Below are 16,001 nucleotides of genomic sequence, written 5' to 3'. Positions count from 1 at the left end.
TTACCGCAGAACTTTAAGTTAACTCTCTCTCTAATGAGTGACAGACGAAAAGTTCATCCTTTTTTGACCCAAAGCTAAAAACGTCATTTTTTCTCTGATGCTTCTTTTTAAAAAATTATGAAATTTCGTTTCAAGGGCGACCAATCCTATTAACTTTTCTGAACCAGGGAATATATCTTAAGGCCCTCTCGCATCAAATGCAAGAACTTGCGTGGAAAGGACAGGCAAGTACAATAATATGTGTAATAATATTTATATTTTTACGTCGCTTTTTCTATCTATGAAGTAGGCTCAAAGGAAACGAAACAAAAAAAAATGCCATATCCATTCCATAATTCGAACTTATGACGTCTGGCTTCGGGGGTTGAATTCGTGTCGAATCGGAGCATATATTATACAAACTGATGATTGCCCATAGGTTTCTTGTCTGAAATTAATTATTCTTTGGTTATATATGTTACGTATTCTATTAAACAACGGCTATGTCATAAAAGCAATCTTGAGAGGGTTACGGCTATTTCGTTGAAGTTTTAATAGGTGATACGGAGTAACGGTAGCTCTGTGGAGGACTAAACGTGGTGTTTTTCTGGGTATTTTCGACTGAATTTCGATTGTCATTTGTGGCGTGTGTGGCAAGGTGATGCATGCTACACAGCAAGAATTTACTGAACATTCTCTTCATACTTTGAAGAGAGCAAATGTCAAATTCTTTGAATAACATCATTCGGCTCTGTACTGTCACCATCCCTTGAGGTTGGGTTGGGTTCGAATTTTTTCATGTTTGAATGTCATGACGTCATTGCTGACGTACCAGAGGAAGAATGATTACCGTTCTTGGGAACTTTTACTGTACTTCTATAGAGTGGAGTCCTCAAAATCGGATCACTTTGAAGTGAAACACACATAAAATCGAAGGTAGTCATTTCTTTCGACACGAACTGAACAGCATCCGACAGGTACATCATTGCTACATATGTTCCCGAAACGCTGTTTTTTACATTTGCATATTAATAAAGTTACATATTGAAAACTAAAGGAACCACAAAATATTTTTTTTGTGAAAATGTCCTGCAAACCGGATCACGTGTCCTTGAAAGCGGATCATACGGTAGTAGCTGAAATATAAATGCAGTGACAAACATATTTCTCCAAAATTTCACTAACACCTTTCACTACACAAAACACGTTTCCCTACACAACACACTTCCCACAAATGAATGTATTTTTACCTTGTGCTCCAACACATTGTTCATGGTACCACGCTGAGCACCGCATGCAAGAAATCCAATCGCCGATAAAACTGTAATTTAAATCTGAGTATAACCGCTCACAAAATCCACACTTGTCGTTACCTTGACTTTCCTCTAACGATTCGTTATCAGAACTGGTGGAGCTATCAGTTGAAGAAATGCCGTCTCTCTTTTTCTATAATGTGATGTTCTGTCGCCGCTTAGATTTTAGCAGAACTTCTAGACTTTTAGATGCTGCTGCAAGGTCTCGCAATTCTCTCACATTATTGGGCGATGTGACATGGGCGTCTTTCTTCTCTTGTTGTTTTCTCTTTCGTACTGGTGTTGGTGCTTTTTTGGTGAGGGTACGATTTTTATATGTGTGTGTGTGTGTTATATCCGTGTTTTCTAACATCTAATCATACATTCTGCTATTTTGTGGTGATCTGATTTGCACTACTTTTTATGATCCGATTTAAAGGATTAGTACACGAACTGCAAAGCACCGCCTACATGAGCAACAGCTACAATGACCATGAAAAAGTCAATGACATCGTATTTGTGTAGTATTCCTCCCATTTATAACACACAAACATCAACACCTATTACAACAATGCTTACCTTATGAGCTTAACCAAGCACTGAAGAAATATTTCACAGCAGTAAACACACACAATGGCTCACGTCAACGGTATGTTTCGAATCGCTTTGTCACAATGAGTACAGAGTGAACACTGTATCCGTCCGCTACTGTCTGCACGAGGTATGGGGTCACTCAGTGAGAATAGTAAAATACATCACCACGCTATATGTTCAGCGCTGGATACAGTAAACCTTAGGGCGATTCGGTTTGCAGGCCAATCCGATTTTGAGAACTCCACTCTATATATTTTCTACTGCACTTTCTCTTACTCTTACTGTACGTAGAATTGCTCATTTGTACCATCGCATCTTACCTTACGTAGAATCTACACGTTTCTAATCTCAGGTTTTAGTAATTAAACTAATTGTTTCGTGTTGGGGGGGGGGGAGGCCAAGAACCAAATGATTCAGTAACATGCGTTTATCCTGTATCACGCACGTAATATACGAGGGTCGTTCTGAAAGTCCTACCCGTTTTTTTTTAGAAAGAAGTTGTGAAGAGAATTAATTTTCTTTCACTGACCTGTTACAGAATAGCCTCCCGCAGTGAGCGCTGCGGCCATGCGGTTCTCTTTGTGTTCTGCAGTCAGCATGCGAGGGACCCACCTCCCACAAATTTTCCTGTAGCAGAGATGATTGATGAGAATATCATACAGGGCCGTGCGAAAAGCCTCAGAGAAATGCATCAAGTGTGAAGCAAGTCTCTTTCTTCATGAATTCATCAAGTCTCTGCTGCAAGTTTTCTGAAATGACAGATGAACTTCCTGACCGCTGTTAATCGTGAACATTTGTCCTTCCTTCATTGAACATTTGGCACCAACGCCTGACAGGTGATTCATCTAATATGCCATCATCATACGCAGCTGAAATCTGACGAAAAATCTCACTTGAACGAACATTCTGTGCATTCAGAAATCGAATCACCGAACGCACTTCACACTCCGCTGCAACTTCACTTTTCTGATTCATTTCCAAAGAAATGGCACAGCAACCACGCAACTACTATTATCAAGACAGAACTTGCCTGGTACACCGCCGAGGAATGACTAAGGCAACCTATGCCGGGAGAAGTGAGGATCGTGGCTTTGTGCATACTCTGTGAGCAAACGGGTAGGACATTCCGACAGACCCTCGTAATTATCGTCATTGGGCGATCGGGAAATAACCTTTCCGTTAATCTTGAGCGATGCGTGCGTGCGAGCACACACACACACACACACATCATAATGTCATTATAAATTATTATTATTATTATAAGTTAAAATAATGTTTTCTGTCCAACTTTCTAAAATATTTTTCCACAAAATTATTATTATTGCTACGAAATTTACACATAAATGAATGATTTCTAAAACTAAAGTACACACCTTTATTTCCAAAAATCTTGGACAACACCTTCTTACAGCATTTTTACAATTGCTTCATTAAATTTAAATCTTAAATAAATCAACTGAATTGCAACTTCATTTCATGCGTTTCATTGTTGAGAGCTGTGATGTTCATTAACAACAATTAAAAGTAACCCTCGTGGAAATTACAATCCTGAATAATATGAGGCTTGAAAGTGTACAATAGAATGAATCCATCTGCATCTGTGCAGGGTTAAAAATGGAATATGCGTGAAGTCGTTTCTGACCACTTCGAAAATTTATCGTCATGAACCTTGTGAAATATGTAAATTGCCTTACACTAGAGTCTAATTTTGCATACATTGCTCCAAGCGAAGCTAATCACAATCTGCTACTTTCATAGAACGAGAGGGGGTAGGATACCATTGAAACAATGAGTCTTCCATCATACACGTTGAGAACTAGAATATCCGCATTTAGTTTCTGGTACAGCGCCTTGAATAACGTAGTGTGGAAAACGACCCAAGAAACTGGTTCCCCGAGACGATGACAAGTAGATGGCAGTGCGATCGACCCAGGTGCTAATTTTGTTATGAAAGTAATGCGGCTTAGTTAGTTTTTGGAATATATTGTGTATATTTGTTTCTCTAGAAAGGCGGTAAGTGAATTGATGGAAACAGTTATATTTGTGGAGTGATTTGCAGTCACGAAATGGCATTAATTTGGAAAGAAAAGTAAAATAAATTTAATAAATAAATAGCATGCGTAACACAAGAAGAAACATCGCAATGTGATTCCGGACGTCAGGTCTTGGACTGTGTATTAGAACCCGGGAACCCTGGTAATGCGCTAAGAAGTCAGAAGCCTCAGGTTCTATTGCATGTGCGTATCATCAATTTCAATTTATCCTCAACGTCGCTGTTAGCCCAACAGGTGAAAAGCGACATAAAATAAACTAAAAGGAAGACAAAATAGAACGCACCAGTTGGAAAAATATTTTGGTCAAGACAAGTACACTTATTTTTTCCGTTAAATTATTTGCACCCGGTCTTCCGTGTTCCTGAACCATAACGCGGTTGAGGTAAAAATATTGTGCACGATAGAGTCTGATATAGCTGTTATAATCTTCCATCTCGCGTTTACAACTTCTTCCATTTGCCCGATATGGGATTTTATAGCAGCAACCACATGTCGAGTAGTAAATTCGGTAGTTTGGGTCTGCAAAGGATATTGTACGTGAACATTAATGCCAGTCGATGCTGTTCCGTTCCATTACAAGCCATTGCAGGCTCTTTCTTTGGTAGATTACAGCCATTTTTATGTTAAGGCACCTAACAGGTTTGCGTAATGCCCAACTTGGATGAACTCGTACAGAAGCTTACATCGGTGCACAACATGTTTGAAATGCCTGTATGTTTTTAGCAGTGTCGGCAATTTTTATTATAAAATCGAAGAAAAGCAAAGCAGAAGTTTTGAACAAGGTGTCATTGAAATACTTGTATACTGCAAAAAGTGCTGGGTAAAAATTACAAGAAGTTAATATTACTCAGACTTCACGTAATCCAATGCTCTTTCTTACGTTATCCAAGAGTGGCAGAAATGCGACTCTAAGTAACAGAAGAATCTATTTACTTAAATGGTATTTGTGCCCAGAGCAGCATTTGATAAACTTGTTGCACGCGACTAAAACGCATTATTGATTACAGAAAAGGTGTAAAATATAGAAGTAAACTTATTCATTTCCAAGTGCACTAAGACGAAGATGGAGGGACAACGTTGAGATGGACCTAAAGGAAATCGGTAGGGATGGAAAAGAGTAGGCCTATATAGATCTTGCTCAAGATAGGGACAGATGGAAGGCCTGTGTTGCTGCAGCCATGAACCTTCGGGTTTAAGAAGGGTAGAGAGTTAGTTAGTTAGTTAAGTGCACTAAGCATTAACCCTCGCATTACCAAGAGGGGTATTCTGACTACCCCAGGTTTAACTTTTCCCTATAATAATTTTATCTGAAGAGCTACATACTTGTGGTTTCATGACTTTGTCCTAAAATGATTTAAATTGTATTTACACTCGTGACTGACACAATTTTTATTTTATTTTATAGTTATTATTGACGGGATATATTGGTGGGATTGTGAGACTACCCCGCTTGGTATGAAATGTCTTATCTTCTTATTTGTCAAAAATGAAGGTTTTATGAAATATGTCTCTCATTCATCTTCGTTATTTAATTTTTCCATTGTTGAGTTTTACCGTACATCCATTGTTTAGCTCAAATAATATATATTGTTCTCTATTTTTTCAGGTTACTATTGTTGAGTTGAATTAGAGCACGCTGCACTAGTATCACCATACGGTGTTTATGTTCAGTTTAAATACTTCTAATAATTTGAAAAACTGTATTTCAATACTAAATAAAGCTATTCATTGAAAATAACAGAATCTAAAAACAAATATTACACTAAATCACAAAATTGTATTGGGGTAGTCAAAATACCCCGCTTGGTAAAATAAAGGTGTCGAAAAGCTTGGCAATGGGAGGGTTTTAACTAGTCATTATCGTTTCATTACAGGGACAATCGGTGTTATTTTAACTAAAAAATACTATATAGCCTATACTCTGAAGTGTATACGCTGTCAAAATTACTGTTTTTATAATGTGTAATTCCTATATTGTAGGACCACCCTGCCTAGCCAGTGTGTATTTCTTGTCAAAAATACCAAGTATTGGTCCTGTAATGGCTTGTATTTGTACTTTTGTTATTTAGCGTCGCTTTTCTACTACTTTTTGTTACTCGTGACGATGAAGATAGGTGATGATGATATTCATAAAGAGACAATGTCGAGGTCGGGACTACAACCCGGTGGTAGCGAGAACGAATGAATGTAAACCGCATACCGAGCAGGCAAAAGGAATAACAATAATCTGTAATCCACTCGTTAATGGTGATTACCGAAGTGAAATTACTATTTTGCCTTACGTCAGGACACTTTCCTACAGTTGCTACGGTCCTAACAAAATATACACGTTCATTGGATGAGTGTCTAATGTTTTTTTTTTTCATTCTGTCAACAGTTACCTTGAGATAACTCATCGAGTTTTTGCATTTTGTAATCGCTCGAGGCGATTCAATATGACGGGCAGTTATTACTCTACTAACGCACTCTGTTATCTATAATGGAAATCTCGAATAGAGCATCGTACGGCAACACAGATGTCCTCTTTGGATACAACCGTTTAGCCATAACTCCTTCCGGAGGTCATCACAACTGTTTAACCAATCAATGTAGATATGGGAAGAGGAACGCGTTTTGTAACCACGCGGACTATATTTGCTTTCAGAACTCTGTCATGGGATTATATGAGGAGTAGATGTTTTCCACGATAACGCCAGAATATTCTCGTGGAAACAAACAATGCTTGATTACATTTAACAGTTTATGTCCTACGATTCGATATATTGCTCTACTAATATCACCTGTTTCGAGTCTTGCATTGTTGTAAACACTTGATGTGAAACCACGCATTGTACCCAATCTCTCTCTCTAGCTTACCGCGACGATTTTTATCGGATTTTCCATACTTACCGGTGAGTTATTTCAATATGATGTTATTTTACGTTACTAAATTACCTGAAATTTTGTAATAAAGTCGAAGTTTAAAGAGGAAGTTCCAATCTTACTTTTACTGAATTGAGTTTATTTTTAGGTCCAATTTATGCACAGAAACGCTAATCGGAATTGGATCTGCAGTTTAAAAGTTGTATCTGAGCACTGTGTTCCTCCACCGTGTATCGAACCCTAGACCCGTAGATTACATTTGGTGCTGCTAACGTTATTACAACGATCATAGGATATTTCTAAATTGAACCACGTGTTGAGACAAAATTTATTCAGAAATTTCACGGGATGGGAAAGAATGCGCTGACAGTCAAATGAAACTGGTTTCGCTGCGCTGAAAGGTCTGTTATTTTTGCGCCCCAATTTTAATGTTTACATTAATTAGTCACCGATTCGATGCCTCCTACAACCTATATGTGCTCCAGTTTCTCCACATTCGACTCTTAAGCGTATGACTGATTGCTTTCTCATCTATAACACTGATAGGAAACTTCAAAACACATCCTCCAACTAATAATGCGTCGTCACAGGCAACCATCATTAATTTCCTGAGGGAGACTTCAGTTTGTTGATGTTGGAAACGGTCCGGACATAACGGAAGGAAGAGACTATCGTAACACTTATGGCAAGATTAAGCACCAGATGAGATACTTATTCGAAATCGCATTTGAGGGTGGGGATAAGATGATCCAAAAACCTACAAACATCGTGACGTCATCCGGCAAGGTGCTCTTTGTTACCAAGAAAGGAAGATGTAAACCATCTCTGGTGGTTCTGTCTAGGAAAACGTTAGCAATCGCACGTCCACCATTCGATTTTCCTGTTCGTAAGCTACAACTGTTCTTCGAATCTCGGAAAACTCCTCCAATGATATAAAGTAAGTCATTCCCCAAGTGTAGTAATGTTAATTATTATTAGAAAAATAATGTTCGTACAAAAGAATGATCGATTGATTTGTTTTATTTTCCTTCGCTTTTCTGCCAAGTTTGAACTAATTGTGACGATGAGGATGAGAGATGATACGTGGGCTGTACATTTAAAAGGGGCAACACTGTCAGGAAGAGATGATAACACCGTGCATGTGCTATCAAGCATTGAGCAATGTTAGTTGGGGCCCGTGTCCATGTGTGGAGTACGAAACGTTGTCGGTGCAGCGTGTGCTGTTGTGTACCTACGAGGTTGAAATGAACACCATTTTACCCTAAAACATGTTTACAAAGGTAGAACAGCGATTGTGGATCAAAATCTAGATGGTCCGTGGCAAAAATGAACGAGAAAGTCATCAAGACTTGCATAAAGCCTGTAGCAACAGCATACCCAGTATGATGCAATTTTCCTTATGTTGAGGTTGTTCTCACTGATACATCCCAACCTCCTCAAAAAATGCACTTACCCATTAGCTATTGTTTGCTTTCAAGTATTGTTCAGAACACAAAATGCTCAAGCAGTACAATCTCTAGGTTGCGTGCAAAACAAGTCTTCCTAGCAAGACATTAAAATCAATATTCTTTCAACTAAATTCATCTTTTTTATAACGATACAGTTGTAACGAGCACGTTTACCTATTAGTATCCATCTTATATTTCATATCTTTTCACATAACGTTTCTATCTCTAAAATTCACCCGACAGATTTTCAGAAGGAACTTCATCCCGTGGGAATTTCTGTTCCTGGAAATTCCATCAATGGTAAAATCCATAGCAACAATTATCCTCTTAAGCACATATAAGACCCATGAAAGTCTCTGTTGTCATGGTGATCAGATTCCATTACACGTTTCAGTGGCCAAAAGATGAAAAGAGTCCTCAGAATGATCGAAAATATTTGGTCGAAAGCAGTAATGCTTTTTGTGTGCCAGATTCAGTCCTCCGAAACCACACGTGACTATGCACACTCCATGTTAGAATTCATGATCTTGCTTTACGGTATTATCAAGTGCTTGTCTTTCCAGCGCACTCTTGTGGTACAATAATTACACTTAAGTCTATTGTCCTTTCAATATAAGCCGGTTGTAATCCTTTGGGAACCAGGGGGTATTGCTGGTTGACTCTTGCTTCTCCTTAAGGTATTAGCCAGCCTCTTGCCCCAGTAAAATAGCCTGGATAGAAATTTATTGTAGAGTAAGAATAAAATAGAGGAAGAGAGAGAGATAGAAATAGAGAATAGGATAGAAGAATTCAGACTGAAATAAGGATAGGAAAGTAAAAGACAAAATCAGAGAGAGAGAGAGATACAGGGAAACAGAGGAAGAAACAGAGAAAGAGAGATAAAGGACATTGAAGCAAAAGAAGAAACAAAGAGAATAAAGGACATAGAAACAAAGTAAGAGATAAAGAAGGACATAGAAACAGAGGAAAACAGATAGATAGAGAAAAAAGAACAGAATCAAAGAAAGAAAGAAAGAAAGACTGTGTGTGTGTGTGTGTGTGTGTGTGTGTGTGTGTGAGAGAGAGAGAGAGAGAGAGAGAGAGAGAGAGAGAGAGAGAGATAAGGATGTAGCAACGAAGAAAGAAAGAGAAAAAAAGACATAGAAACAAAGATAGAAAGAGAGAGAGAGAAAATGACAGAAACAAAGGAAGGAAGAGAGAAAATGACATAGAAACAAAGGAAGAAAGAAAGAGAAAAACAACATAGAAACAAAAAAGGAAGGAAGAGAAAAAACGACATAGAAACAAAGATAGAGAGAAAGAGATAGAAAAGGATATAGAAACAAAGGAAGGAAGAAAAAGAAAAAACGACACAGAAACAAAGAAAGAAAGAGAGAAAGTGACATAGAAACAAAAGAAGAGAGAAAGAAAAACATAGAAACAGGAAAAGAGAAAGATAGAGAAAAAGAACATGGAAACAATGAAAGAAAGAAAGAGAAAAGGACATAGAAACAAAGGAGGGAATAAAGATAGAGAAAATGATATAGAAACAAAGGAAGTAAGAAAGAGAGAGAAAAGGACATAAACAAAGGAAGAAAGAAAGATTGAGAGAAAAAAGGACATAGAAATAGAGAAATAAACTAAGATAAAGCTAGAGAAACAGGCGAGAAATATGAGGGAAAAGAGAAAAGATAAGGAACAGAAGCAGAGAAACAGGAAGCTAACCATAGGTGGAAAGATGGAAATTCAAAGAAAAGAAGCAGAGATACAGAGGAAGAAAGAATGACGGAAATAGAAAGGAACATGGAAACAGAGGAAATAAAAGATAAAATTAAATTAAGAGCTAGAGAAATAGAAGAAAGATGGATAAACATAGGAGTAAAAGAGGGAAAGAAAGAAAACAATATAGAAACAGAGATAGAAAGAGAAAAGTATAGTAGAGTAATGGGGGATAGAGTAAAAACATACCTCAGTAACCATGAGAACGTATGTAGAGCCCACCTCAAAATCCCCTCCACCCTCGCCCCACCTACATATCCCACCCGTGGAAACTTCCATGGCGAAGTTAGTGTAGGGAACCTACACGCCGAAATAGCACTATGTGCTTCCTAGAAGTACTATTCCTATTCATTTCAGGAACAAATGATTCACACCGAAGTGGCTTTTCTATTTTTAAAACCCTTGAAATTAAATATTGATAAATAAATAGGGACGCAAAGTTTTCGTTTTATTTTTCCTCAAAATTCGATGTTATTTTTACTGCGATTGGGTGTTATTAATTTAAAATCTGTTATTTTTTACAAGCGTTTTTAGTGTTCCTTCTGTGCTTAAAATTTTCATATTATTTAAGTTCTGGAAAATTGAGACAAATTTTAGTTTTAATGACGAAAGAAAAATCATGAGAAATTACCAAATTTCTTCCCTTTGAAAAACTATTTCATCTCACCAGTCACTAAATATGAAATGTTTATTGAATGATATAACCAAATTTTTGAAAACTATGATACACATCACAATTCCCTCCAATGCCAAAAGAATCCCTCTGCAACTTCAAGATACCGTTTTGTGTACATACACCCTTCTCAACCCCTCCCCCCCTCCCGAAACACAACATTTCAGGACGAAATTTAACACTGGCAGTGATGTCTGCGGCAAACTGCAAAAAATGAAGCGCGACTATCTATTTTGAATCGAACTATCACAAGCTAGATTCAAATTACAGATCTGATAGATCTTCAGATACTTTATCTTTTTTTAACAAAAGAAGTGTTATCCCCAGTTTATATTGCATATTTCGCGGAGTTTTTCACGTTAAAGTGCAAAATTCGGTGTAGTTCTGAAACTGGCATAATTTGCGTTATTTCGCGATTACGAAACACCGAAAACTTGTCTACAGTCTTAACCGAAGGTTGCCTACATAATTCTCTCGCACTGCCCTTTGCCCTTTGTAAAGCAATCTGTACCTTTTCTTCTAATGTGATTTTCCATATGTGTGCGTGTATGTGAGTGTGTGTGTTTGTGTGTGTGTGTGAGAGAGAGAGAGAGAAACAGAGAGAGAGAGAGAGAGAGAGAGAGAGAGTATCGTAGGCTTTATCTTCTCCAGTCCATGTCACCTCAACTAAGCCTACATAAGGGAATGAAGAAAAAGTGGAAAATTCCATAACACAATGAAGCAAAGTTTGCATTCTGTGTTGGACGTTATTTAGATCAAATGACTCTAGGAACAATAAGTTGCTACAGAACAAAGGCCTGCATGCGATGGAGAAATTCCTTTGGGTGCTGTAAACGTCAGCACTTGTGTCGGCCTGGAAGCTTTACACTCCGGGCGACAAGATATTTCGCGAGACAATATTTCAGAGAGAAAATCTTCACAGATGCTAGGAGTAACAACGTCAGTGATCTCGTCTGAAGTATTCGTCTCACCCCTTTATCATCTTTCTGGCAAACAATTAAATAATTGAGGACTAAAAGTGGTAAACGTTGTAATTGCCAAAAGCGAAAGTGTTGGGAAATCGCATCGTTCCGCACATCATCCCGTAAGAACGTGCACACTAGTGACCTCTTTACACTCCATTTGAACTACTTAGAGGTATCGCGATATAGCGTCACGAAAATATCGTCACGAACGATACGATACAATACTTTTTCCGTATCTTGATATCGGCGATATATCGTCTCCACGATATATATCGTATCGGCGATATATAGTTTCCACGATATATATCGTATCGGCGATATACGCGTATATCGTCCCCACGATACATATCGTCTCCACGATATATATCGTGCCGGCGATATGTATCGTCCCCTTTTCCATGCTGCATTTCCCGTCACAAACAGAAGAGTATTTCATGTAATAAAAACCAAGTTCGGTTCTTTACATTCGGAAGGAGAAAATGACGTTGTAAGATCTGTACTTCGTACATACGTTAACAGGGCGAGAAAAGAATGGAAACGTAATAATTAGTATGTAAATATATGGTACAAAAATTAATGATAATTACCTATGTTGCAAAATCAAAGTAGTCTTGTGATAATTTTCCATTACAACCAAAATAATTTTCCAAAAATGTTCTTTCCATTGTTACACTATTATTTTATATAAAGTTTGCAAAATTTGTTGATTAGTGTCCTGTAATTCGTTGTCATGTCTATAATTCTTGTCTACTCTTGCGGCCGGCGGTTTTAACAACCTTTTCTCGAGCAGGCCTCATCTCCAGGAAGCTATCAAATCGGGGCAAGCCCCGGCACCTAACGACCTGTTGGGTGATGTGAGTCAAGGCAAGGACTTTTAAGAACCTTTTCCTGCTTCCACAAAAATAGGCAATAGTTATGCTGGAGAGTTAATGAACTATCCGCTTCTCATGCTGCTGGCAAGGGAAGTGGGGAGCGGGAAATACTCAACAGACCATCCAGACAGAACGGTGGCGCCGACAGTTACAGGCTGCTGAGTTTCTTTTCTTATCGCGCTGGATTGGTCGCTTCTCCACTTCCCTTGCCAGCATGTAGGGCGCCCGCCGTAAAACTGGACAAGACCTATAACTATGAACGATAGAGATGCGAAGTAAACTAAAGCTTATCTGCGAACGCTAAAAAGTTGAGTTGTAGTGACCTACGCGGAAAATCAGATATTCATTGTTCTGGTTGACTATGTACGAGAACCAAAGTAAATTAAAACATTCCACGTTATGATGATTCGCTTGCCTGAACCACGGTCTGGCCTGGCAATCAAATCGTGGTAACGATATACATACGCCAATACGATTTTTCAATCAAGGGTTCAAGTTTCAAATAGTTGTGAAGCGACACATGATTTTTTTTGTCTTACTTAAAAATATGCGCCAGTTCTGATTAGCTTCTGTGGACAAAGTTTATATTCAAAATACAAAGTATGTTTTCTTCAATCGAGTGTGTGTGTGGGATGTGTGTGTGTGTCTATCTTTATTTATAACATACCAAACTAGTGAGTCGAAATGTTCACGACAAACCTATTTCTAACTTGGAAAATGAGAGCAAAAATGCACTTTGAGATTATTATTGATACGAATATTTTATTTGAAAAATGTTTTCAGAAATGAAGTAGAATTTGGCTATAATGATTACATATCAAGTGAACAAAACTTTAATTATCCACAATTTTCTTTAAAGATATACATTTTAAGTTTATCTTATTAACTTTTTGGCATTTTTCACCGCACTATTCTCAACCTTATCTACGAGGAGAAGTCAGCTGTCTTTCATAAGGTGCATCAGGATTATTTTAGAATATCAAAAAATCAATGTAGTGAGCTGCACAATTCATTCGGTTTTGTCCTAATTGCGAACAGTCGTAATTGCGAACAAAGCCTAAATCGTCCTAATTGCGAACATATAAAAGTGATATATAAATTCATGAAACTGAAAAACCTATTTCAAGACCAGAAAATGTAGTGACGCATAGAGACAGCTTGTTTGAATCACAGCAAATAGCTAACCTGATTCACTTATCATGGTCTTCTGCTTTGTAAATCCCTCCAAGGTCTGGCTTTTATTTGTGTTTTAATGGCTCGAAAACCCCTTGGTGCTTTAAGTGATGTGGAAGTGCCTCAACAGGAAGCACCGCAAAAATAAATATAAATATGCTGACCAAGCCATATTAAAAACATAAACAAAACGTAACGTTTCAACATTCTAGCAAGGTCTTCTTCAGACTCTGTATCAAGTACAAAAGTAACAAGATACAAAAACAGGGCATTATATATACACAAACACGAAGGAATGTGAAAAAGAAGGCAAAATAAATAGCCTATGGAAACAGCTGGAAAAGAATGGCTATGAGAAGCAGGATAGACTGGACATAAACAGAAGAAGGAAGAGAAGAGGAAGGGGAGAATTGGAATAGAAAGAAAAAGAGGAAGAGAAAGAGAGAAGGTTTGGAATGAGGAGTATGGGGAAGACCACAGAAAAGATATGCAAAGTGCTTAGAAAAGCGGGCATTAAATCTTACAGGAAGGGAGGGAGAAGCATCTTAGCAATAGCGAAGAATGCAAACAAGAAAACGGAAAACAGAGAAGATGAAGAAGTAGGGATTATCTAAGAAGTAAAATGTAAAGAATGTCAGATTGTGCACATAGGAGAAACGAAAAAGAGACTGAAAGACAGGTTGAAACAACATAGGGATAATGTACGACTTAAGAGAGAGAGAAATGCGATATTGAAACACACGAGAGAAACAGGACATGTCATAAAGTGGGATGAGGCTAAGCAGATAGGAAGGGAGAAGAGAATGCTAGTGAGAAAATGGAAGGAAGCCCAGGAAATAGCGAAGAAAGGTGAAGAAGACACAATGAACTGGAATGGGGGACTGAAGCTAAACAAAGAATGGAAGCATTTGTGAGAAAGAGTGGAAAGGACAAGAGAGAAAGAGGAGAGGAAAATGAAGGAAAAAGAGCGTGAGATATAAATCCCAACCACATTCTATATGGAAGTAAATATGTTTAGCCTTATAGGTGAAAGTACTGTTGACAAGGTAAGCCACCTGCTAGAAAGTTCCAGAACAACTTTCTAATACTGTGGAGGGAGTAATGTTTGTGTATATATAATGATCTGTTTTTGTATCTTGTTACTTTTGTACTTGATTCAGAGTCTGAAGAAGACCTTGCTAGAAGGTTAAAACGTTACGTTTAGTTTATGTTTTTAATAAAATAAATTACTGCCTTGGTCAGCATATTTATATTTTTTCATAATCATGGAAACAAGGCGGCTTAATGGTGTTATAACCGGAAAAATAATGTAGTGGAGAGATGGAACCGCAAAATCAACAATGAGCTAGGTAGTCTACATCCGAGAGTGAAATACCTTATATAAAGTTTAAAGACTAATGGCATAATTATTAGGATGGAAATGAGCCTGGAAGATGTAAAACGGAAGAAAAAAAATGTATTTTTTTTTGGCCAGGAGCCTAACAAGCATAAGGAGATTGGTGGTATTCCGATTTTTTAAGAACAGTGTTATATGTTTTGAAATTTCAATTTGAAATGTAGAAAAAGTTAATAATTGTATTATTAAATGACGAAGCTCTTTTCTGTTAAGATATGTGCAGTGCTTAGTCGTATAAAAATGGTCCACACTTCCATTATGAAATTACTGTGTATATATATATAGCCTATATATATACGTGATACTTTGGCGACGACTTTCGTCATGTCGAATTTTCTATGATCCAACAAAACAACACTGACTAGTCTCAAGTCTGGAACTGAGTCCCATTAAAAAACATCTTTAAATAGACTCGGGAAGTGTGAGAGAAAGTTGTAGGTCCCAAGGCACAAAAATGTGTTCGCAATTAGGACACAGCCCTACGAGGATATACCTGTTCAGGCAGCAAGTTTTCGCAATTAAGACTGTTCGCAATTAGGACGACACCATTCATTCTTCACAAATAATGTTTTCCATGCACCATAAGTGCTGACAGACTAATTTAACTGTTACAGGTGCTTCCATATTTCCGCATTCGTCTAGCATTGTTAACGAAGTTTTATTGTAGACTTTTTAGTGCTTCTATTTAAGCCTAACACGGCTTACGGCGCATGTTGATCATTAATAGTTACCCAGAACGACGAATTGTAATTTCTCGTGCAGCTTACTGTAATGCTCTTTTTTTCCCTATTTAAGTCAAACAGTGCTTACGTGTCATTAGGGACAAGTCGTGTATTAATTTTGGAAACGATATATTTCGCTGACATGATAAATATGATGGATGCTATATCGTTGACAAGATACACATATCACGTGGTACATGTTCGGAATCTACC

The sequence above is a fragment of the Lepisma saccharinum genome, chromosome 1 (assembly GCF_977018435.1).
Source record: "Lepisma saccharinum chromosome 1, izLepSacc3.1, whole genome shotgun sequence".
Classification (NCBI taxonomy): Eukaryota; Metazoa; Arthropoda; class Insecta; order Zygentoma; family Lepismatidae; genus Lepisma; species Lepisma saccharinum.
Note: the sequence above shows the minus strand (reverse complement) of the source record.